General features: G+C 44.6%; 1 long non-coding RNA gene across 1 annotated transcript in view; it reads right to left on the reverse strand.

Moving 5' to 3' along the window:
- Positions 1-26,493, reverse strand: part of LOC141746347 (uncharacterized) — a 113,330-nt gene that overhangs the window by 42,485 nt on the left and 44,352 nt on the right. The window contains exon 2 of the long non-coding RNA XR_012588326.1: positions 8,791-8,926. This is a non-coding gene — a long non-coding RNA (uncharacterized LOC141746347). The remainder of the gene's footprint in view (positions 1-8,790; positions 8,927-26,493) is intronic.

The raw sequence follows: 26,493 nt of genomic DNA on the forward strand, positions 1-26,493 counted from the left end.
CTGAAATCCACCCCGGTGACCTCAGCTGCCCTGCTTGGGCATCTCACGCTCACACCGCACACCCTTCCCGAGCTGCCGCCGCCGCTGACTGCAGCGCCGGCGGAGAAGAAAGTGCATCTGTTTCCGCTTTCCTATGTTGCAACAACCTATTCCCCCCAATTGCTCTTGCTTGGCACAAAGGAAGAAAACAACTTGATGTGCCAATTTCCTTCTCTTGGTTTCTGGTGTGGCGCTGGTGCTGCCACCTCTGCACGCTCAGCGCCGCCTGACCTCACTTTCCCAACGCGCCGTCTGAGCTTGCTGGTGGAGAAGTCAAAGTTAGGTCAAGTTCTTATGTCCTTTCTTGTTGGATACAGAAAAGAAATCAAAGTCCAGGTAAAATTGATTCTGCACGGAGCTCTGTTTACTTTTCCCATCCTGTCGTACATACCAGTCCCCAGGCTTTGGGAACACAGCTTTGCTTTTCCGATCAGACTCAAAAATTTGGGCCCAAGAGCAGAAACAATTCAGGGAATTTAAACAAAGCCCACTGTACTGTTGGGAAAAGAATAGTGCCAGTCTCTCAGAAATTTAGCCTGGAATAAGTTTCCGGACCACTTGTATCCCTGCTTTGCCATGGAGCTCGGATGTAAGAGTGGACAGAGTTGACAGCATAACTGGTGGCCACGCTGTGGGAAGCAGAGAGTTGTGTGCACAGTGGAATGGTATGGGATGGCACACCACTTCCCCAACTTCTTATTTTGCTGTTGAGATAGGTATACCACCATTTTCAAAAAGGGGGTGGATTTAGGTGCCCCAGCCTCTCGCAGCTGCAAGACACGGGTCAGTAATGGTACTTGTTTCCAAGGAAAACTGCAGGCTCCCAGGTCGCCTACTAAGCTCTGTGCTCAGCAGGAACTGTGAGACCCTGATGGTGCGGAGGCAACATCTTGGGAGAACAGCCGGGTCTCAGAGCCCCCGCTGAGTTCTGAACTGTGACCCAGCAGCTGCTGTAGCCCATATCCAAAGACACTTCTCCTATCTACCTTCTTGTTCACTTTACCAGCGAATAGCAGGGGTCTCATGGTAGGCAGCAGAGCGCCGAGGGTAGGGACAATTCAGCCCTTAAGAACCAGGGCATCTTGCCTTGGTGCCTCACCACCCTGTTTGTTATCGGGCACAGTAGCACAACACTATCTCACACAGGTATAGTCTAGCCAGCAGTTTAAAGGCTGGATATTCTGGTGATGGATAGTAACGCATGTTAGATAAAGATGCCACTGGAGACATGTAAAGATGTAACTGGAACTGGTTAGAAGAATTGTGTGGGTCATCTCTAAATGTGCCCCATCAGCAAAGAAGAGGCCCGTGCCCAGGCAACGGCTGGCATGTCTGGGGTGGAAGCTCAGCAAGGTGGATGCAGGCACATGCTTGTTCCATTAACGTACATATGTACATACTCTGCTGAATCAGATCTCGGTGACATTGTGAACTGGGCTGTGCTGGCTGAAGATATCCTCATGCCCACCACAGCCTCAACATCCCTTAAACTAAGGCAAGCAAATATTGTCTTCTGCTAACATTGCTCTGGAATCTCCGGCAGAGGGGTGAGGCAGCCAGAGACAGGCACAGCTTTAACCAGGCCCAGTTTTGAGGCAAGATGCATCAATTTCATCAGCTTTCATTATAGGCTAAAGGACATTGTCACTTAGCAATTTGGGTAGGCTTGGAGCACAGAAGTAGGCAGTAAGTGCAGGGCAGCTGACAGGTACCTGCTGAGCCTCAGCAGCTCTACTGTATTGAGTAGTGCACCTGAGCGCTGATTTCAGCTGCAGATCTTTTGCCAGTGTAAATTTTGTCCACAGCAGGAGGGCCGGCGAGCGTAATTAGACCATCTAACCTTTAAAACACCGACAAAGCCAAACCCAAGGCCACCCAGAAGCAATTTTGAAGCAAGAGGGTCATCAGCCTCTTGGGTGGCCAAAAACTACTTTTATGAGCGCAGTTGCAGGGAGTCGGGACTGCAGATCGCCACCTCTGCTCTCTGGGTCTGGGTCCTGCAGACCTGGGTTCCACGGTAACTGAAACCAGGCCTGTGTACTTGCATTGTGGATGTAAATTTCATCACGCCAGCTCGCGCCATTGCATTTTTGACAAATTATCCAGAGTATATAAAATGGTATTTAGCCTGGCATCATGCTTTGATGCTAGCTTTGGCTGTCAGAAGTCGGACAATTCCTAAAGTAGTGCAACATTTGCCAACACAGAGCTTATCCGGCTGCATTTTGTACCACATTTTTGAGGTAGAAAAGTGACTTTACACTGGATCATCTTGTTTTGCATCACACTGCCATCATGTTTTGATCTAGTGCTAGGAACCCGAGAGCTGGATTTACTGTACCACTGAATCATGGTCTTCATATCCCTATCACAAATGGGAGGCAGAGGGATCAATGGCCAATTAGCTGCTGTCTACAAAGCACCCTGAGGCCCACAGAGAAAAGTGACAAGTGTTACTTATTATTCTCTGAGTTAATAGTCCTTTAGTTTGCAGTATAGCTTTGACCTTAGCTATAATACCCTTCTTACCTCCCCACTCCTAAGCACAGTGGGTTAAGATACAGAATACATCTGTTTCCTGTTTCATAAATTGCAATTGCACATTCCCAACAGGCACTCTCGACCGAGATTTAGAGGCAAGCAATTTTATTCACAAGTAGTATGTGCTCCTCAACCTATCTGGCTCCTTTGCATTGCGCTGCCTGCTGAAAATCAAGAATAGCCAAACAGAGTAGAAACTATTTTCTTGTTATTTGGTGAAGTTCACATCATCCCCTTTTTCCCTTAATGCTATTAAAAGTAAGTAAGTATCTAAGATATTCTGCTATATTTAACAGAAATAAATAATTTAAACAGCACACACACAGAGAAATGACATGCAGCAATTACTTAATCTTTTCATAAATATTCCTTAATAAGTTATTATTAATATCGTTCTCGTTTGTCATGAGAACCTGTGGGCCAAGTAAGAGTATGTGCTGGCTTCGCTGCTTCACTGAAGTGAGGCCAGTGGGTAAAACCCTGGCCAAAAGAAATTAGTGGTTAGAAGGCCCCGGTGACTTGGCTACAGGCTACATCACACGTTTCTGCAGAAACCTCTTGCAAGCATCATCTTTCACCTATCTAGAAGCAAAATGAAACTTAAAAACCAAACACCCTTTCTGCATACCATTGCACATTATATCTTTACAGACTTTGGGATGAGACCTGGCTCTGTGTATGCCAGTGTAACAAGTCACCTCTGTTGTCTGCCGAGCTACCGCACCCAACTGTGCAGTGGGGAAGCAGCACGGTCCCATTCCTGGAGATTTTGGCCCAGTTCCTTTCCCTCCCAGGTGGGGAGGCTGTGAGAACACCCTGCCAGTATCTGCACCTCAGCTGATGAGTGGTGACTTACTACACTGCTGAAAATCAGTTCTGCATCTAGGCTCGTAAGCTGACAAACGCTCGATGAGGTTACCCTGGAGAATCAGCCAACACGGTGCGATCCACGCAACACCTTCAGAAAATGACACCTTTCTAACACACTGTACACTGAGGCAGGGGCTGGTTCCAGCAGGGTAAGGAACAGAAAGGTTTTGTGCAATACAGCTATTCAGGTCCATCCAAGATGCTCTGGGACAAAGCTGGGCCATCCTACAATTTAGGCTTTCTACCCACTTCTGCTAACACTTTGGATGCAGACTGGGAGCTCTCTCTCCTGCCCTGATGGCAGCCAGCGAGGCTGAAAGAAAAGCCTACATCCCACCACTCCTCTCCCTCTGCCTTTTCTCCGCTCTGGTGGTGTTTAAAGGAGGGCTCCCCCCAAACTAAGCACAGCCCCCTGCTGCTTCAAGTTAAGCAGCTTGAAACTTATGAGCCCAAACATGTGCTTAGGGATAAACATTGTGCAAATATTTGCAGACGTAGGACCCTAATCTAGAGAATAACGTCTGTCCCAGATATCGTTTTGTTTATGCGTGTCAATCCTGGGGCACTACCAAAAAGCCCAAGAGAAAAGTCTGTGTTTCAAGATGCTTACAGTACCAAGGTCTTATCCCCCAGCCTGTCCCAGGCAAGCAGCCTTTACTTGCCAGAACAACCAGTATCCACTAAACAACACAGGCTGACGTAGGGTGGATACAGTTTGCAAACAGAGTTGGAAGTTGAAAACATGCAGATGTGCAAAAAGCACTGGCACTTTGCAGGACAAGAATTTGCAAATGCTTTGCCAGTCCATCTGAGTCCATCCCCAGGAAAAGCAGGAGTGGACTGTCCGCGTATGGAACGAGGAGAGAGAAAATAAAAGAGTGGCCGCACAGGCCTGATGTTGCTTGAGAAAGCAAAATATCCACCTCATTAACTTCATGCTTGTTCCCTGGCATATTTGTTTCTCCTTGCTGATGCACCAAATGCAAACAGCTCGATCACTCAGAGGCCCCGTGTTGCACTGATCTGCAGGGTATCAGCTCTCTGCTACATGTTCTTGTCTCTCCAGTTCTTTCTTCCGGCTCCTGAGATGCGACAAGGTCTTCTAAAACAGTTGCTGCTGCCCAAATGTGAGAAAGGAACCTAACCCCTGAACCTGAGGTGCACACTGTGTATAAACCCCCCTTTTCTCTCTCCAGGGAGCACACACAGCAGTTCTTCTTTGTGCCAAACAAAAGCTATGGCACCTTAGCTTTCAGCTTGGAAAATAACAGCCTGGGCTTTCCGTTTGGCCTAAACCTCAGCGCACAGATCAATGCGATGGCCAACACGTGCAGCTTCACGCCGGACTCCAATTTTTTTGAGAGGTAATTTTAACAGGCACTTTCCAGGGTCAGAGTCACAGTGCTGCAATAGTGACAAACCCATCGAGAGAAAGGAGAACTGGAGGGATTCCTGAATTGCAGGCGAACGCCTGGCTTTTCCCAGGACAGAAACTGGTCTTTGGGAGCCACAAGGCTGGCTTCATGTGTTTACAAGAAGATCTGCTGTGCACACAATTTGCTGATGGTTCCCAGGCAGCTTCGCAGACGTGATGGGGATAAGGATAGGCCCCTTGAGACCCAACTCGCTTATAAACAACACTCCTGTTTTGCAGTGACTCTTTTCCTGTGAGATCTGAACCCAGCTCGTCTGAAAGGTTTTCTGCAGAGAGTGAGTCAATTAATGCCCTTAAACCAGTGAGCATCATTTATCACGTATCACGTTTCTGTAGCGAGAAGGTACACTGCGCTGACACTGTAATGCCCTCTTACGGCGATGTGCCAGCTTCTGAAGAAACTTTTTGGACAAGATCTCTGCTAGATATGTAGCTGTGAATATGATTTTACAACAAGCGATGGGCTCTTTTTCTTGGACCATCACTTGATGTGGTGGCAATGATTTTGCAAGAGATTAATATTTTTTTTTTACCTCATTTTTTTCTTAAACATAACAGACTTTTTTTTTGTTGTTATTTCTTCTTTTTTTAGCCTAAATTTCCTCTCAAAGGAAGTGTTGATTCCCCTGTGTACGCAGCCACAGTCACCGGTAGATGATGGAGGCTGGAGAACTCTAAAGATCCTACTTTTAGAGACTCCCCAGATTTTAAGCTGTATTTGAAGAGGCCGTCCCAGATTTAGGGGGAAGGAAAGAGAAAACATTGTGTCAGATCAGCATTAATTTCAAGAGAAGAAAGGGGGCAATCCTTATGTGTGTTTTGTCTATCACAACCAGGAAACGCAGCAGACACATCTCTTCAGCATCATCTGCTGCCCTTATTCGTTATCCTGGGTTGAGGCACGCTGGAGAGAAAAGATTTTGCAGCCCCAGCAGAAATGTTTGTGAAATGTTTATCTGATCATCTAAAGACTTTGAAGGCTTGCTTTGGGAAAGAGTTCTAACACTTCATAATTCAGTTGCAACTGAGAGGCTTGGTGTCTCCTTTTTTTGCAAGTGAGGCTTTTTTTTTTAGGGCAGCAAATCAGTGTTTTGTACCAACAGCAAGAATTAGAATGAAGTCAGGGTGCCACAGTTCACTAAATATACATATATATAAAAAATGATTTTTTTTTTTCCAGCCAAAGCTAGAGATGGGGTTACGTGCTGTTTCATGTTATCAGACACACTGTACTGTTCACCACATAAGCTTTCCCTAGAGGGGAAAAAAAACCCCCCAAACCCCAGATATTGCTGCTAACTGCAGAAACCATCTGCAAATGCCTAGTGAGGTGTATGCTCTCTCCCTCTGCTCTGCACGGGAAGAAAGCCTGATACTAGCCCTTATTATTCCTTTCTGTGTCAAGGAGGAGGCTGCATAGTAAGGAAAAAGCACTGTATGCATCTGTATGCTAAAAGTAAGAGTACTGGCCTTCCGACATGGAAAAAATGATGCAACTGCTAGAAACACGTAAGCAGTTTGGGAAGAGCCAGTTTACCGACCTGCTCCCTATGTTATCAAACTCCTGGGCAGCCAGGCTCCGCTTCCTTCTCTATTGCATGTGATAACGGTAAAGCTTAGAAAAAGCAGCCCCTGTTATCATCTTTTTACACTACCCAGCACATCCTAATTTCAAGGCCAGACTACCAGAAAGATATATAGGAAGGATTTGGTGTGACTAGCCTGCAAGCTGGACAGTCGTGGCTGACACCACGCAGAACTGTGTGGGCCTACACGGTCATGTTCTGTGCACGGGGTTACAATTGCAACCGTATTGCCCATTGTTTTTTCGACTTTGATTTCAGGTTTTTCTAGCAGCCAGGATTCTTGATGCATTTCAATGGACAAATGCTTCTGACTTTCCATATGATGCCCAGTGTGGACACTCAAGACATCTTAAATGGCAGCTGGACAAATCTCACCTTTCCGAGTACCATTTCAGAAATTTTCAGCATTCTCCCCAAGCTAGATCTTTGATTACAATGTTTCTCTTTGCCTGCAGGTGCTATGTATTCATTTATGTCATCTCAAAGACCATGAGCTCAGACATATGTCAGTCTGAATTTCCAGCTCCAAAGGAAAAAAAAAAACAAAACCTCGGAGAGACGATGATGTGCCTGCTCCTACTTCTGACCCCTTGTAGAAATAGCATTTTTTCCTAAGACATAAGTTCACCACGCAATTCCTGAGCTGCATCGGATTCGCTTTTAAAGTACATCTACCCTTCGGTCCATTTTTGTCCAGGAAATGTACCCTGTTCTGAGCTCGGCATTGCAGTAGTGGGGCCGTAGCAGTACTTCAGCTGGTAGTTTGAAGCCAGCTCCTTTTAAAGCTAAATCGAAGCACTAGGACTGCAGTAGAGACTTAATCTAGGCCAAGTCCAACCTAGCAATGCCTGAATTGTGAGAAGAGAAATGCATACCAAGCATACTCAGGACTCATGGTGGGAAAGTCTCCCAAGAACGAGTGATGATCCCTGTAACTTCCATTAGCAATAAATTGCTCAAACGCAATTAATTCCTGCAAATCTCCTGATGATACCAATTATCTCCTACAGATACTGCTGTAAAGTCCTATAATCGTCTTCAACTGCAGAAAGAATTCTTTCTTTATAACTTTCAGGGTCTCTACGGAGAAAGTTATAATTTCTGCTTTCTTACTTTTCAGTGTCACGGAATTGTTTTGGATCTTCTCCCAATTCTCTTCACATTGCCTTTTAAAAAAAATTTCTTTGTTTTCTCCTTTTTTTTTTTTGTTTTTCTTTTTCAGAAATGGGCTGTAATTTGATTGTCTCATTCCTGGTATTGCTTCATCTATGCAACTTTCGTTGCTGAAGCAGATGGGACTAGAGCTTGAGCAATGTAAGTTAAGAGCAACAAATGAGATAACTGAGGCAGGAATGAGACAATATGATGCCTTGCTCTTGCGAAAGGGAAATATAAATTGCTGAGGCTGTAAACAAGCGCTTCCTGGTGGATCAAAACCACAACATTACAGGCAGCAGCAAAGGACGGTCTTGACACTTTCAGGGCTGTGGTGTTTAGGATTAATTTAGCATATTTGGCTTTTGCCATGATTTTAAATCTTTCATATCGCCACAGGCAATGAGCAACAAGCACCACGTATTTTACTTTTTGCCGTTCCCTCAAAGATATTGAAATACTTGAAACTTGTTGCACTCCATGGAATGCTTGGAAATATTCATTCAAAAGAAAATTATGGCTGAAATACCATTTCTGTAAGTTCTACTAGCTACAAAGAAAAGGTTTATTTTGATGTTTCCTTCTACGATTCCTTGAGTGTACTGAGCACTATAAACATTTCTAGCAAAAATTGCCAGTTATTTACCAGTTTTATTAGCACTGTACCAGATGACTAGATGCTAATGAGTAGGTTGGTGCAAATACTATTGAGTATGACTATCACGTTCACACCCAAGGGAAAAAAAAACCCAACCAAACTATAAAGAGGCAAAACCATCCTGCTTTGAGGAGAATAAAATATAAATGGACAAATCAAGAAAACTATAACTTAGACGATGAGTTGAGGCACAGAGAAATGGAGGGACCTGCCCAAGGTCACCTAAGGAAGTCAAACAGACCCAGATGATCCTTTCCTCATTCTTACTTTGACTTACATCCAGGGTGAGAATCATAGATATTTCACAGAGAAAACTTTGGCCCCTATTAGCTGCTTCTAGAGCTGTATCATTATCCATGTTCCTTTTTTTTCTTGGTTTGGGTTTGGTTTTTTTGTGAGCCCCAATCCCAGCTGGGATTAATTTAGGCCCCGGTGCAGCTGGACACTGCAGTGCCATGCCTACAGTGAGCTGACAACAACGAAATCCCACCCTAAATTTGACTCACTTAAAATCAGCAAAATATGTTGTCAGGTGTCAGACCCATCTGCACTGATTTTCTCCAGCAATGCTTCAGGCTTCCTCCTGTGTGCTTCTCTTCAGGGAGATCTGGCTTCAACCGAGGCAAAGGAATTCACTTGATCCTGCGTAATAGAAAGAGGTACAAATAAATAGTTTCCCCAGGCAATGTCAGCAGAAGACTGACAGAAGTTTTGGAGCTTAATATCAGAGAGTTTAGAAAATCTCAGGCTCTACTAATTAATTAATTGCTTCTGTGGTATTACATCTGAAACAGGACATGCTGATAAGCTGTTCTTTCCTGATGAAAAGCCATTAAAATGAACACAGGCTGCATTTCTGGGTTTTTTTGGTTACGTGTTTGCAGTGCCCATCAGAAACACTACAGAAGAGGAATACCTTCTGATTTCTACTTTTGTGCTGCGCTGCATCTGTCTCTGCTCAAAGATGTAACACGAGAATGAAATCTACACTGGCACTGCATTTGTTCAACATTGCTTTTCCTTGTGTGCACGATGCAGGAATTAATATATGACCAGGAACTTCCCAAATTCACTTACAATCTGTACCTCTGCTAAGCAGATCCCTACAGATAACCGTTTCTTCTTAAAAACTAAGTTCCAAGTTTCCTAACAAAAAAGTATCAAGGAAATCCGCAACTAAAACAATAAATTTTTTTTTCTAACTTCTATCCAGTCGTATTTTTAATTTATACATTGAGTTTTAGACAGCTGAATAGCTTTGTTTCATTCAGTATAATTTTCCATTTGATTTGAACTTGGAGTAAAAAGTCTGCAATGGAAAATAAAAATAAATATAAATATTTCTACTGGTATAGGTGAACGTCCAAATGTGTAAAGCAGCTATGGAGAATGTGTTTGCCCTGTAAAGAGCAGCTTGGGAAGGAAATGGAAAACAACCAGCACTTGTGAGTGGGTGATTTGAACTCGAGTGAAATATGGCATCCTTTTCTTATCTATACCCCCCGCTGAATTCACTTTGGCCTAAACCACCCCCACGGAGGTTTCTCTGTGTAGAGAGGCTGAAGTCAGGGTTCAAACTCAGGCTAAAAGTGCAGTGGAAATTCACCCTGTGTCAAGGAACAGTTCAAAACCTTTGTGTATTTGGTGCCCACATTTCTAAGATGTGGTAAGCTATCCCAGTCTTGCTGGGGAACAAAAAAGAAAAAAGTGTTTCTGATATTGCCAGTCCTGGAGAACAAGCAGAAAAACATTTTTTCTGATGGAAGAAAAACACTTGGCTGCATTGTTTACAGAGAAAATACCGTTCTTTGTTGCTGGGGAGGAAAAAGCACCATAGTGCTAGCCTGTTCCCTCTGGCCTCGACGAAAGCTTTCCACAAAGAATCCTGATAGACCTATGGGTAGAAGTCTAATAAGCCTCATCTTCCTCTGCAGACATATCTGCACTGAGGATATAGCACCCAGGATTAGCGAGCTGCTCACAGCTTGCCTGCAAGCAGAAAAGATACTCAAGGCTTTGATTTCAAGCAGGTAATCACTACTGACCTGAGGAACCAGCCCTCACGTCATGTTTTCTATGCAGTGCACGGCCAGTCCCTGCCACTGAAGAACATGAGCCTGACAACTGAGCAGGGACATAAAGAAATTACAGATGACAACTATATCCAGAGTTATCTAAATCAATCAGAGGCACTTGGAAAAGTTACAATATATATTTCAGGTTGAAGCTGACCTTTAACTATTGCAGGCTGAAATATTTTCCTGAAGCAGAACATCTTGAGAACTGGTTCATAAAGGGTTCTGTACACGTTTCTCTGGAGCCCTGAGCAGCGACCACTCCTGTAAACAAGAAGCCAGCTACGTGAACCGTTGGTTTAATCAGGGCTTGCCTGGTTCTTAAAGGTTTCAGGTGTGCATAAATATATGCATATAAACGTACATGTGTGTGTGTAGTTTAGCAGAAAAAAAATGAAGTACAGATGATTCTGAAGACTTCTAGGCAACCAGGATATCATTACCAGAGTTGTACTCAAGCTAAGCTGTTACTACTCTCCGTTTTATTTGGATTTTACTTTAATCCAGAAGAACTGCATAAAATATACCTTCCTGGAAAATATAATGCAAAAGAATCCTATTGAAGCACCCACTGTCCTTGCCAATGAGCTGTAAAAGAGGGAAAGACATTTGGAAACTAGTGTTCAGAGACTGGGCAGGAGAACTGGAAACTTTGCAGAGATGCTGTTCTGTTGTCCTGTCCTGTTTATCTTCTTTTCCTCTTCTTGCTCAGCTGGCCAGTGGTTAAGGAGAAGTATTTTGACTCTTGTGAGTCATACTTACCAGAAACATTTTGCTTTGGGCATTTCCTTGTTGCCACGATCCTAGTCCCCCTTTTTTCTGTCTTTCCCATTTAAATGGAAAGACATCAGCTACAATGTGGAAATATTACATGTTCTTGTATGAAGAGCACTGCATTGGTCATGTCCAAATCTTTCCATTACAGCAATCCAGCAACAACTGCAAAAAATATTTGTGATCAGAGTAGGACCCATACGATGAGCCACTGATGTCTGAGAGATTCCTGTCTATGGCTTAAGCAGCTCCCAATTCGTGGGAATGGGGCAGTTAAAAAGCAGGCAAAAATAAGGTTTGGCCCTGGTCCAGACTCATATCTGTACTGGAAGTGTAGAAGAAAAAAATAAAGTTTTTCCGAAAGCACCACATGGGAAAACACCTATCGTTTCCTCCAGTCTTCTCTGCTGTCCTACGGGGTAGTGCAGTTTGCTTACGAGAGGAGCTCTCACCATGTACAAGCAGCTGCTCCGGAGATTTCTGAGCGGGCGCAAAGATCACACTTCCAGTGAAGTGTCGTGGAGAGGGAAGCAATAGCCACAGTGCCTGTGTCTGCACTGCGGGACCTCCTTGAGCAGGGTGTGCCCTGCCTCTTTCTTCAGGGGCTGAAATTGGTGGAAAGTCCCTCGGGACTTCAAGCTACAGTGAATCACAATCCCTTTTCAATTTTGAATCACAAAGAAAACCACCTCAGTGTGAAGGAGTTATCCCCAGGCCTGCTCTGTACGGGAGGTTCACAGAGCCCTGCCCCATCTGATGAAGGTTGTGGGCCTGCACCAACCACCAAAGAGGCACCAGCTTACAGCTGGTGACAGCCATGGCTAAAATAGCTAGTGAAGCTTTCATGCCTTCCTCTGCCCTCTCCTGGATGCATGATGCAAAGTGTGGAATCCCTCCAGACAGCAAAGTCTTTCAGTTTCAGCTTTTGGTTATAAGCAAGGTTTATCTCATTTCTGTTATTTAGTACCAAGAACTGTGTTATAGTCAATGGGGATCTACTAAGTAGCCACGGTGAGAATGGCCCCAAGTTACTTTTGATCCACCAATATAAACATTTTGTCCATTTTGTCAGCAATTCTGACTATCTGAGAAGTTCTGAAATTCAGAGTGATTGCGTAGCTCAGAAACAGGTGAACCCTCAGCAGCCATGCCCTAAGTTTCTACAGTGTTCCACATCATTCTTCTCAGTAGTGAGTCCTTAACCAAGGGCAAGCACATCCTTCTTGGTGTCTACTGTTTGCCAGCGTTACAGCTGAGTGGATCCCAAACATTCCTGAGGAAGGAGCCCCTCCCTGCCCTCAACATTGCTCATTTTTTAACAGATGTGTAAGTGAAGGATGGTGTCTTGAAGGTCACTCTACAGGGTCTAGCAGAGAGCCAGCAATCTTCAAAGAATATCTGGAACCACTGTGCAAGTGGAAAGTATTAATAAGCATATGTCGCAAATCCACAAGACTCCACCCAAAAACTCAGTGGGGTTATCCTTCCTTTCTCCAACAGCCTACCTCAGCCTCTGAGCTATGGTAACCATTGGAAAGAGCTGGAGGTCTGGATCATAACCGCTGCTTTTTGCGGGGCATGTGATAAGTTATAATAATATGATACAAAACCAACCCTTTCCGTGGCTTCCGATAATAGCTTGTCTCTCAGCCTGACATTCAATCATGTTTTGCCTGTTGTGCTGCCAGTGCTCTGACTGCTCGGATTGCCTAGCTCCTCTGGTAAGATCCTAAAGCTTTCTGGCCCTCAGAAGCTTATCTTGGTCCATGGAGTCCAGCAGAGGATCTCCGCACTGGAAATTTTCCTACTTTTGCTCAGTGATCTCGTGCTGAATATGTGTTCTCCTACCTGTTATCCCTTTCCTATCAGCAATCAATCTAAGCTATGCAGATCTGCTCTACTCCTCATTTTAATTTGTCTAGTCTGGGACGTGAAGTTCAGAGCTTTATTCAGACCTGACGCTGCTATATTTAACTTCACATCTGATTTAACCCTCAGATTTTCCAGAAGGAGCCCAGATGAGATTTTTCAACTATGCACCATTCACAACCGAGGTCAGTGGACCAACTCACACCCCTTTAAACACCGAGATATGCAACAACATTTCCAAGACAAACTCAGCATCCTGTACTTTGACACCCAGCTGAAGCCAGACTTGGTTTAAGGGACAATAATTCTCACCCAGGAGGGCAGGGTGTGTTTCCTTGTTAGAATAGGAAAAGAGATTTTGTAACGCTCCGTGGTCTCACACCTGGCTTGAGCATATGAGTCTGGTTTAAGTCCTGGAGTGAGTCCCTGGCCATCTTTGGTACAAATTTAAACCAAACATCAGGCTACTCTAATTTATGCTAAGAGTCAGGATGGATGCCAAGCCAACTCACGATGCAGAGATTCAAAAAGTGAGCGATAGTCATATTCTCTCCTTGCAATGATGAGTCCATTGCTGCAGTTCCGAGCTACGGAATGAATACTACAGGAAGTCAACAGAAAGTGAAATCACCTTGTGACATGCCTTAGTTACTTACCTGTGGTTTCAACAACATGTCAAGTGACAATTTAAACTCTGGGGCAGAAATCTATGAACTTGACTACTTCAGCTAAAACTAAAACCGTTACATTCAGGGAAACTTCTGCACAGCAGAACCTCTGGTTTGGCTGATGACCACCATTTTCCGTTATCTTCTGTAAGCCAAATGCCTCCCGTGGTACACCAGTGCCCTACCACAAGAAAAGACGTGACAGTAAGGCATCCTGGGAAATGCTGCACAGCTGAGGAAGCTTGGTGTTATAAGGCATCTGTGCTAGATCTCCTATGAATGAGCACAGCATAGTTTCCAGATCCAAAAAAAAAAAAAAAAAAAAAAAAAAAAAAGTGGTTTAGAGTGCAACCAGCAGCCTTTCTGGATTTCTTGAGTGCTCATCTTAAAGGTAAAATTTTTCCATGGATATTTTTCCATAGTTCACGATCTTAAAAGCAACATTTACTTTTTAAAAAGTCTGACCCCTTGACAAAAAAGCTAATGGCCAGAGCCTTTCTCATCAACTACACATATGCTGCAAAGTTATCGGAGTTACTACTGAAGGACCCTTAGAGCAGCAGGTGAAAACTGATGTTCCACCTCAGCTGAGCAAGTGATGTTTTGGGGAGGTGCAAGGCATAATATAACACAAAAGGAAAGCGGAAGGAATGAATCGCTGGTCTGTGGGCTGTTTATCAGCTCTACTCTCACTTTTCTCATGCAGCTCTGTGGGAGGCATTTCTGTGGGACATGATAATAAAAGCTGGGATGTTTTTCCACCCAAATTTTTTAATGCTTTCTTTGCTTTTGCTGTAGATCCCAGAGACCAGATGTCTCATATTAAAGAAAGAATAACTTACTTAACTTCTCTTTGGGGACATATTTGGGGAAGGAAGGGAGAAAGAGTTTGTTCTCTTTGAAATGAGAGTTAAATTGACACACGGTGGATAAATGGCAGGCAGAGGCCAGGCATGTTATTGATAGAAAAGAGGATAACCTTGAACAGCGAGGCTGACCATCACAAGAGCTGAAGGTATTTTCTAAAAATAACTTCCATCAGGACAAGCTTCCCTGTAAGACCTCCAACAAAGTATCTACGTTCAGGAATTCTCCTCAAACAGTTCCCACTTGACACCCACTATTAAAATGTGCTCTCAGCTCACTTAGCCAATTAATGAGATTTTTATATATCGTTTAAGTTTCCTTATTGTGTATTGAATTAAAACACATCCCATGTGCTGTGGTCAACTGATGAGGAGAGCTGGAGACCCAGGAGGGCAACGCTACCTTGAGCCTACCCTGAGTGCAGCTAGCCACCATGCAGGTGGGAACGGGAAAAAAATCACACTTCCCCTCGTTGCCCCAGGGCTCCTACCTGCCCTGGGCTTCTGGCTGCTTCTGCATCACCCAGCTCTAGTACGCATGAGCACCCAGCCTGCCCAAGCGCCTTGAAACTCCTGTGGCCACCCTATACCCACAAACTACCTGAGCACCTGGCCATTGTGAGGACCTTTATCTCACAGGAGATCCTTCCCACCTCCTGCATTTGGGCAGAGCCTGCTCCAGCCCAGCCTTGCATCAAGTGGGGCAAGGTTGTGAGGGATGAGGTAACTTCTTCATCCATGCAGCTGCTTCAGCTCTGACAGCAACAAACGACGGCAGTGTGCTGGGGTGCCTGCCGATTACAGAAACGTTAGTCATCCTCCCACTGTTATTTAGGCTTCTGTGTCTGGCTGGGTTCATCTGCTAGTCCTTGTATCACACTGACAGCATAAGCCACCTCCTTGCACAATGAATCCCTAGGCTTAGCAAATTGGGACCCCATTTGAGTTTCTCGCTGATACTTTGTGCAAATGTCATCATTCCTGAAAGAAGCCGCACTCAGTAAATCATCCCCTTGACAGTGCTTTGAGCAGGGGATACGGATGTCACTGATCTCCACTGGACTGGAGACCAGCTGGGACACTGAGATCACTCCCCACAAATCCCAGAGAAGCACAGCAGAGGTGTTTAGTCCAGTTAAAATCCACAGCACATCCGTTCCTCACTGGCCGCAACCACAAGACAGACCTAATGAAATAAGGCTGTTAGCAGAAAAGACCAAAATCCTCAAAAATTATAATACGTTTCTGGAAGGGAGTGAGAGACCACAGGCGTTTTGGTGTCCTGAGCTCTTGCAATGCTAGAGGACTGGCATGTCCTTAAGAAAGAGACGACAGCTCATTTCTGCCAATGCAAATGCAAGGGCATTTCAGAATCAGGCGTCACCAACACATGGCAAAGCAAACAGATTGCTGCAGTGTCTCCAGCTACAGATATGCAGAACAGCTGAAAGACCATCATGTGTTCCTCAACTCTTCTGAGCTGCCTTCAGTCTTCTGACTTTTGTGTCCTCCATCCACCAAGAGTCCTAACGGAGCTCATTTCCTCCATCTTTCCTAAAGCTATGAAGTGGCAGCTACTCCATTAGGATTTATTAGCTCCCACCGGGAAAGAGGAACAGAGATTCACATGAGTCATTAAGTTTAAGTCCTGCCGGCAGGATGACCATGGAAAATGATATTTTAGAAGGGTTTTCATTGGCACTGCTTACCCAGTTAAATGCTTATAGCATAATTACTAAGGGAAAAAGGATGTTTTCAGAAAAAAAAAAAAGCACAACCCAAACACAAGAATACTCCACAGAACCCAAACAAACTACACACATTTCTGCAAATTATTTTTGGTGGAATTGGCTGTTCTGCTCAAATAAGTTACAGGGATCGGGTCAGCAAGATCCAGCCCAGAAGCTTGATTTTCTTTTAAGGGTGAGCAACAGAAAGAACAACCGTCTGCTGCAGAGGTCATCAGCATCAAAATAGACCTGGTCAGAAATTATTCTCAGAGTACATTTTTGTTTTGCGTGACATAAAAAGACAAACTCAAAAGGGTGCTTGTGCTCAGCCTAGCTTTTTACTTTCAGTCAATGCTAGGAAACTCAAAACTTTTATCCAAAAAGCATTCATGCAATCCATGCAAGTATCTGAATGACTTCTTTTTTTTTTCCTTTTCTGGTATTTTGACTAGATTTAACGAAAATATATCATAACTGCAGACAATTATTAGCAAAAGTCACCATCAGCAAGATCTTTAAATCTTTCATTCTCTCCCCTCAACAGAACTTTCCCCTCCTACAATTTCAGTATGACCTACATAATTAGCCCAGCTTCCCAAAATACTGTAACTTGGATTACCCGCTGCCTCTGCACTGACTCAGGGGGCAGCTGTGGGCAGCAGCTTACAGACAATACATTCCATCTGTCCATAATGTCCCTGTCACTGAATGTGACACAAGATGGGTGCAGCGCTATGACACCTACATGCCGTACCTGCAAGGCGAGCTGGTCAGATCAACACGTGGCTGCCTTGTCACACTGCTCTCCTTGTGTTTGAGACTGCACTTATTTCTCTGCCTAGTCCTCTAGCAAGGCTCCTTCTCCCTCTCATGCCCTATTCAGTCCCTTCTTACCAGCTTAGCAAAGCCTGCTGACACAGTGGCGGGGACTAAGGAATGAGCTTTGGCACCTGAGCCCACTGCTGGGGAGCAGCATGTGGCTAGAAACCATCCTGCCATACAAGTATTGCTTTGTAACATATTGAGAAATACAGGTTCCTTGGAATTTGGCTCAGCCAGAACCATCAGCTCCTGAGGACCATCTAAGTGATCCCAACGGGGCAACAGGAGGAATTGATTGTATTGAGAAAACATGCTATAATTAGAAATAGGTTAAAACCAGATGGACGGACCTCATCACTTGTTTTCTGTTTGCTTTTGCAAAACCAATACCAAGAATGGTTTGGCTGCGGGCCTTATTTCTGAGCTCATAATATTCATGGGTGGATCTGGGGATCAGAGAAATGGTTTCTGTCAAGAGCTGTCAGCAGAAAAAGAGCAAACTATTATCCATTTCAGCATGCTCCCGCATTTGTGTAGCTGAACCTGCTCTGACCATCACCACATGTCACTATGGGTTTGGAAATTAAATGACTGAATGAATCTGTGAAACTGTTTCCCCTCACTTCAGTGCTGGAGTATCTCCTCCGTATCCAGACTAGGACTCTGCAGAAGATGTGCTTGTTCCTCAGCCAAGGATCGTCAGCTCTGCAACATGTTCATAGAGTGCAAACTAATATTATAGACTGTAGCCTCTGCTTGGGTGTGAACAAGAGGCTTTGGCCATGCAGGAGAGACTCCCCTCCTTATTCAGATAGCTCCTCAGGTCTCAGTGCATGGGCCTTATTGATACTGGAACATCTCCAGGCGGAGATACTGACAGAAACACCTAATTTCCCAGAAGTGAGACAGAACAGTGTGGAAAAAAATAATCCAGGGGCAGTGCCAATTTCCCTTCTGTTTCCCTCTCTCCCTCCTCCTACTCACATCTATGCAGGTCCATGTGTGCATGAGTATCTGACCAAAAACTTGTCAAGTGTTATCCAAAGGTAATGCTACTAAGTTCGATGGTATTGTTTGAGCTGTAGCTACATGACCTGACAATTGCATAAGCCCCTGTATTTTAAGAGCCTAATAAGTCTTTAGTTAATGTGGAATAAGACAGGTTTAAGTGCTGTTACAGCTCCAGAATTTCTTATGGGTCCTGCAGTCTCAACCTAATCCGGGAAAACACTTAAACAAAATTTATCTTCCACACCACTGACATCCATTGGACTACATCTGCATCGACACACTGCTTTATAAAGCATTAATCAGGAGAAAGTCCCATTATTTTCAGTGTATTAACTTTTATGGAAAATAACTTCTCAGCTGTTTGCCATTTTACCATTCCAGTATCAAGTGATGGAACATTATTATTAAATGTGTTTCCTTAGGCCTTATCACTCTTACATTCCCACATCAGCTGCCTTTTTTAATAGGTTCTTTGTTTGTAAGGAAACACTAAAGCCTTACTGCGTGAAAGGTCTCATTCTTAGTCATTTTTTGTTCTTCCCAAGCATTAAAGTTCTCCAGCTGAAGGATGTTCTGCTCCCTACAACACACTGCACAGACTGGTCTCCAGCCAGAAATACTCTGCCAGAACAGCTGCCGCTGCAGAGGTGTAGCAGCGCAAACCTCTGTACGTATTTCAATCATCAAGACTGTATCTAGATCTGTAGGGACCGTGCCCGGGTATGAGAAGGTATTCAAGCATCCAAGCCAATCATTCCTATGTGGTCCTTCCAGCCAGGCCGTGAATTTGTGCCACATGAAGTGATTTGCCATCCTACATCCTGTCCACAGCATTGCAGCAAACCAACTTACTTTGCACAGATGTCTGAACAGGCTGTTATAGGATCATTAGTTTTGATAAAGATGGGAGATCCACCGCCAATTAACTTCCCTTTGCATGAAGCAAAGTGTTTCAACCTTGGCAGGAAAGCGAGAGCTGAAACTCTTTCAAGCAGTGACCATTATCAACATTCTGCTCATTTTTGCCTCACTGTTCACAATGCGTTTTACTTGGTTTCCAGAAGTAATAGTGATCTTTTTGTAACTATAGCAAGCAAGCAGGTCTTCAGCCCTTCTCATCTCCTCCCATTTAATCAGCAGACATGTGCTATTAACAGCGTTAGACCAGTTGTTTCCAGTTGCAATTCAACCAGAGTTATAGTGATTTTTACTAACCAAGGATCTGATCTAATACCTCTGAATTCCTCCGCTTGCTCAGGCAAAGCTACAAAGCCTTTGCTGTGATTCTGCCAGCTTTCGTCGGCTAAGTTGGTCAAGCCTGAACTCTTTCTGGATGGGAGTTTTCCAAGAAAAATCCAGCAACAAGCCAGGTCTCCAGCACAGCGTTTGTGGGCACTGTGCTGTCAGAGGAGCCGTATTTCAGATGTGGTCATACCCAGGCATGGATTCAGGACTGACTTAAAGGGAAGAATACCACCCCCTGAATCACCAGCACAGCTTCCTGCAAACCTTGAGGTTTCCTGGCCGTACATCAGAAGAGGTTTCTGTTCCTTTTGACATTTTTGTTTACCCTCAGTAATTTTCCACTATGCCAGACTTCCATGGATTTTTCTCATTAGGGCAAGACAGACAGTGACCCAATGAGTTTACTTGGCTTATGATATGCCAATGACCTAGCATCCCACCACCACACCTTCATGTAAGGAGCTGAGGCTTTGCAGCAGCTCTGATCAGCCATGCTGAGGTGGGCACTCTCACCAAGAGCCTCACATGGGAGCTTGGTCCCTCTGGTTGATCTTCTCTAGAGCTTCTCCAAGGTTACTGAGAGGAAAAAAAAAAGGGAAAAAAGGAAAATGCAGAGGGAAAAGGAACAAAATCACCATTCCCAACTTCTTATTTCCTCCAGAGATTGTGCCTAGCTGAGCATCATTCATCAGCAGGTTCTTGTGCAGCAAAATCTCTGCATCCAGCCTGCCACCTGGCCAGAAACACTGTACAAGACCTGGCACGGCTTCCTCCACCCAGACCCTCGCAGGGCGCTCAAATACAGATCTATGCTTTCTCCAGGACTACTCCCCAGTTCAGCACTGGGCTGAGCACCCACAGCTCTATGTTTGTGGGTGGCATAAAACTGCATCAGTTTATAATAGCTCTTTCACTTCGCCCTGTGACATAGAAACAACTTTTTGAAAAATTGCTGAGGGTTTGAAATGTACCTGATGGAGGCCAAGCACAGGGCCAACAGCAAGGAGCTGTGCTCTCTGGCTTTTTGCCAAGGTCTTCTTTTGCAGCATCTTTCCACTACAGTTTAACAAAATACCTTCCTACATCAAAAAACCAATTACGATACTCAAAAACTGACTGTACGTGGACAACCAGCTCTAGCCAATCCTGCTTTGAACAGGTGATTTGAACTAGATGATCTCCAGAGGAGCCTTCCAACACCACAGTTCTAAGTTTCTTAAGCACACAAACCAATTGACGCTTGATGACAAAGAGAGAGAAAGAATATGAGATCTTCCTCTTACCATATTTCGTCCTGGAAATGAACATATATGGGTAAAAATTTCTTTTCCCCTGCCCTGGGAAAACAGTTGATACCTCTTTTGAGTTGTGGGCTTTTTACTGGGTTGTTGTTGGGGGACTCAGGAGAGGGGGAGGTGCTTATAATTTAGGAAAAATACATAGGCTTTCATAAATTCAGAGTGTGAGAGAATCTGAACTCATTCATTGCACTCCCTGTTGTTCTTTTTCATTCAATGTGAGGCTGCAACGGCCCCAGAGTCCCAAAAGCCAAATAGCATTCAGAGGTGGTCCTGAAGAGACATAAAATCCCTCCAGAAGCCTGAAGCTGAGATCGAAAAGCCCACGTGTCTTTCTACACCTGCCCTGGACTTCATAATTATGTTCAAGGGAATAAACTAAGCTCTTTTATTAATCTTCTTTACCTGAAACTGATGCTTCCCCTGCCCATACAGTTGGAATATAGGTTCCAACCTTTATTCCAGGACACGGGTTTGAGCTCAAGTTTGGTGGGCTTCTAGGAGTCTGGATATTTACTCAACACTGTGCAAATTCCTCCCGCCCAGAAGCCAGTGACAGAGGCCCCTTTAGCCAGACTCTAGTGCTGGATGTTTGTGACTCAAGGCTGACTCATCAAATCTCTTGCCTCTGCTGATGCTGCAGGACCGTTTATGGGTGACCTGATTATGCTGTCCTGTTTGTCCTCTTCTTGCCGCAAGAATGGGGACGGAGGGAGATTCCTCGTCTGCATATAGCTAGGGAGGGACTGGCTTTCAGAGAAACACAAAAGAAGCGATTTCTAGGTGTCCTAACTTCAGGGAGGAAGCATAAAGGCATCAAAATCAGAAACTGTGTCTGATCTTCACAGTGCCAGAGAGAGAACCCAAGTTGCACAGCCAGCCCTATGAAATGGGCAGTGCGAAATACTCACAGTACAGGTAACAAAGCAGGGAAGAATTTAGGAGGGGGAAAGTGGAAATTAGATGGGAAGACACATTAATAGAAAAGTTCCCAGCCTTCCTAATGACTCAAAAGAAAAGCAAACAAAGTTTTGAATCTGTTGGCTTCTCCTGGATGCTTGCTATTGGAAAACACAATACCAATAACATAAAAAGTGACAGTGCAAGCAGAGGCGAAGGAATATCAAAAGGTGGTTGTCCTAAAGCTAGAAAAAGGAGGAGAGTTCTTGCTGTGGAAATCCAGACTTCCTGAGGGAGTTCCTCTGCTGATTTTAGAAGTAGATCCTTTCACTAAATATTTTGTTAAAGAAAGTGTGCTTTTGCATATGCTTTTAGTTAGCTTAAAAGAACACATGCTAGCAAACCTATTGTGTTTCTCAAGCTGTCTAAAAATACTTCTTTGAAGGGAGTAGAATCACACTGATATGGTTTTAATTAAAGAGATCACCTGGTAAGGTAGACAGCAAAGTTGGTCTGCTGGCCAGCTGGACCGTTCCCATGCTGGAGAGATCTACAAGCCTAGGACATATTTAATCAGGAAATCATTTTTCTTTCATGCTATTTCTTACTGCATCTACTTAGAATCATAGAATCATTTAGGTTGGAAAAGACCTTCCAGACAAAAGATACAGCATCCAACTTCTGCATGCTTCAGCTCGTCCTCAGTTCAGTGAGGGCTTTGCTCAAGTCAGAGGAAATTTGTGGATTCATGTATTTCGCTAAGGCCAGAAGGGACCCCTTTGCTCGTACATCTTCACCTCTTTCATCACCCAGGCCAGGGAGCCTTTGTTAGAACTTCTCTGTAGGTGGGAAATACCTTTCTTTTCTACCTAAGGCACCACTAACAAGGCCAATAGCTTGTGACTGACTTGGGACACATTTTTCAAGAACGCATTCTTGAACTAAGGGAGGAACACGAACCCTGATGTAACTGATTGTACCTGAACATGCATGTTTTTTCTGCAGGCTTTCTGCTCTGTCTCTTTGTTTTAACAGCAAAGTAAAGTGATGTTGCCCTGATTTCCAACAAAATGGTATTTGATGCCATCAGTGCGGAAGGAATGTGACAACATGATTCGTCTTCCCTGATCTCACCATGCAAGAGTCACAGATCATTCAGATAAAGAGGCAGACTCAGATTCCTGTTCAAATGGTTAGCTCTACTTTACCTGGATTTTCTGAAGCATAGACTTCTGCATACAAGTATAAACTTGGGTCGTTTATGATTTTTTTCCTTACATCCGATGCCTGCTCAGCTAGCATCAACCTGATGCACTTTTGACAAAAGAAAAGTGCCATCCATTTACTCCATCCAGTGGCAAGTGACCCAAGACATTTATTAGACTTAGGTGCTTGTTTGGTTTTCCTTGGTCACAAACTCCTGAGAAGAGTCAGAAATGTTTCCTATTACTTCACCAACCTCCACACAGGTCTCCACACTCACACAGAAATCCTGGAAGGAAGGAAGGAGAGGAGGAGAAGAGTCTAGCTCCCGCAGTCCTTGGTGAACGTCAGGGCAGATGCTCAGACACAAGCACACCCACATGAAGATGGGAAGCAGAGTTCTGCACTTGAGGAGGGAGCCTCGGCAGCTCATAATTCTGGCAACAACAGAGCACACAGCTTCTGCGGGTTACCCGGCCCTGCCACCAAAGGTAAACCTTCTCAGAGAGCAGGCAGGGTAGGGAGGCATTCAGCTGTTGCTGGGGAGATTGGCCTCCATAGAAAATGTGCCCTCCCAGCCCTGACCACAGTTTAGTTATGGCACCCAGAAAGAGCTCTCCCTATCCTCTCACACCCGCTACGCTTCCAGGCATTACTATATTCAAAAGGAAAACTAATGGATTCTGATACTTTTTATTCCTTGCGTAAAACACAAATACATATAAGCCAAGCAGGTATAAAGTTACTCATGGGAAGAACAAAATCACTGCTGGAAAAGAGTAACACAGATATGGAGGACCCTCAGACAACCACAGCTGTATCCACAGATCCTTATGGTGTTGTGCAAGAGAAATATGCCCAAATAACGGAGGCAGCTACTCTTAATCCCTGTGTGTTTCTGGCTAAGCCAGAGTGTCCCTTGGGGCCGTTGTCATCCCCGTGCCAGGCAGGGCCATGTCCCATGGTGGGAACTCCTGGGCTGGCCAGCAGTTCCAACCAAAAACACTTGCCTGGGCAGCGGTGGTGTCTGGGCATCTCTCAAACTGTGTAGATTTATTTTCCTCAGATCCTTAAGAGGTGAGAAAACACCACTGTCTGCACTTTCTGCACAGGAAAATTCAGGCATGGAAAGGTCACCAAGTAGCTTCATACATCCCAGACAAGCCGCTTATGCAGGAGGGCTTCCTTCCTCTTTCACTAGGGGCACGCTACAGCGGGTACGGCTGACCTGGGGAAAAGATTACTGCTCCAGCCCTTTCCCACCCATCTGACAGCACCCCAGCAGTAGAGCTTTCTGGCTCATTCCTCTGGCTACTGACAGTGCTGTTTCCTAACCGCTCCAGGCAAAATCATCCTGCTTAGCTTTACTGAATTCTTTTCTTCCCCTCCCACCCCCCACCCTACCCTGGGTCATCATTCTGAGAAGGGACTAGATGAGAAAAAGGAACTGAAATACTCACCAAACGTGGCTATAACTTCTGAATACAGTTTGGGGGATTTTTTAAAAAATGCCTAAATTATTAAGGACCCACTGGAGCCAAGAGACTCCAGTCACCCACGTCCTGCTTCCACACCACTTGTGCTTACAAACGTTGCATCAAAAAAATCTCAAAGACAGCACAAGGAGGACAGAAATGCACTTTTCCTCCCTTTTCCGACTCCCCTTGCAGGGCCTCCTGTTTCTTTTGCAAAGCCTTGAATGGCTGATGTGACTTTGACCGGAGGCTTTGCGGAGCTCGACAGGTCTGGTACAGGCATTAGTAATCCTAGAGCCTCTGCATCCTACGGCAGGCAGGAGCTGGCAGGTACTGAAAAGATGTAAGAAAACCTTGCTAAAAATCAGAGCACCGTTTGGTTTTTTTGGCATAGCCCTGGCTTTTCAGCCCTCCTCTCCCCTCCTCTTCTCTCAGCTGACATATGTCTCTGCAGAGCAACGCATGTCACTATTTGGGGGAGCTGGGGGAACAAGGAGGAGGTTTGGGGGAACATGGACACATGTGTAGACAGGGAGACATGGCCAACAACTTCTGAAACAGCCGGGAGAGCCAGCCTTAACTGCAAGTGCTTATTTAGTGTATGTATGTAGTCAAGCATACACATCTGCATTTGTATATATTACCTTCCCTAGCACCTCTATCCAACAAAGGCACGTAAAGCTGCATTTTCACACACCTCTGCTGTATCCTTTCACGTACTCACAGCATTTCTAAATGTTATGTGCTAAAGAACAGGGCAAAACTCAATGCTGGAGACCGCTTTAAAAAAACGTAGCCTATAAACACAGCTAATTTGGTATTTCTAGTGCTTTAGAGGTGCCAAAACATGAAAATGAGCTCCCAGGCTCATACCCAACTGAGCATTCAGACATCTCCAGCTGATTCTGGTAATTCTGTACTGCTCCAACATATAATCAGCCTCGTCCATAAGCCATAAAGAAATAAATTCTGCCTTTTTCCCCCCTAAGATTATGACACTGGAATTGCTCCCTCCTCCACCCCACCCCCCTTTTTGTTTTCTCCTTTCAGCAGCTTCTGGAAGAATTATATAATAATATGCAGTAAAAGAAACCCTCATTGAAAATTAAAGTTTTTCATAAAGCCCCTTTACTTTTGTTCAGTGGAAACTCATTTAAACTTGATTTATTGCACCTTGGAATTTAAAGCTTCAGATGAGATTAATGGGCTGCTTTCTGGTTACATCATCCTCATGGATTGTCAAGACAAGCCTACACTGAAATCACAAAGGAAAGTTTGGTTACAGTCCCCTGCTAAAACACTGGAGTGACTGCTGTTCCTAAGTAACTCAATTGGATAACATAACAGATAGGCTTCATGAGAAATAAATATGGAATTTCCACTGTATTAGAACAGCGAGCTGTAGCAATGTTTTACATTACAGGAACAGGCCATATATTTTTTAAATACATCAGACATGACTCATTCTTTAGTCCAAGCTCTCATTGGCTGAGAGAACATTTTTTTCCCCCTTTTGGACTGTATTTTTGTATGAGTTTGAGTACTGTACTTACAACCTAACCGTACTAGAAAGGGTAAGTCAATAGCGATAGTGGGTAGGCTAGAGGGGGGGAATTTTTAAAGGCAGAAAAGATTGCCACATATCCTCCTGCTCTGATCTAAAGGCAAAGTGTAGGGACACACAGCACTCGCCAAAGTGTTTATTTATATTGCAATGGCACCTGGAGTTTGGATCCCATAGGTTCAAAGCCATCAGCAAACCCATCCTCCTGCCCCGCAAGTGAAACAGCATTCTTAATTGCTGCTGTGAAAAAACTGAAGGTTCAGTCCACAACCGTGTTCCTAGAAGAAATGTCAAAATTGTCTGGGACTACAGCTTTGACAAATTTTGTTGTTGCTCTGAGATTTCCTTAGGGCCAGACAGTGATTTCCATCAGACATCCCTACTGGCACATGAAGAAGAGTGAAAATCAACACAATGGCAGCCAGCAAAGCCTTAGAACCACATCACAAGTGTCCCGTGAGGGCTCCACTGCCCATCCAGGAGGGCTGGGAAGAGGGAGGACAGCAGATAGGATTCCCCCCTGCACCAGCCACCAAGGAGAAATTATCAAGGGTGTATGAGAGAGGTCCTTGCAAGAAGCCACGTCCGCTCCTCAGCCAGTAACACAGCCGTCTGTTTAAGGTGGGAGCCTCCCCCGTGGCTCTCCGACAGGCTCCATGCATTTTAGCAGCTTGACAGGCTTCCAGGCATGCAGCCTGAAGCCAATAAA

This window comes from Larus michahellis, chromosome 7 (assembly GCF_964199755.1).
Source record: "Larus michahellis chromosome 7, bLarMic1.1, whole genome shotgun sequence".
Classification (NCBI taxonomy): domain Eukaryota; kingdom Metazoa; phylum Chordata; class Aves; order Charadriiformes; family Laridae; genus Larus; species Larus michahellis.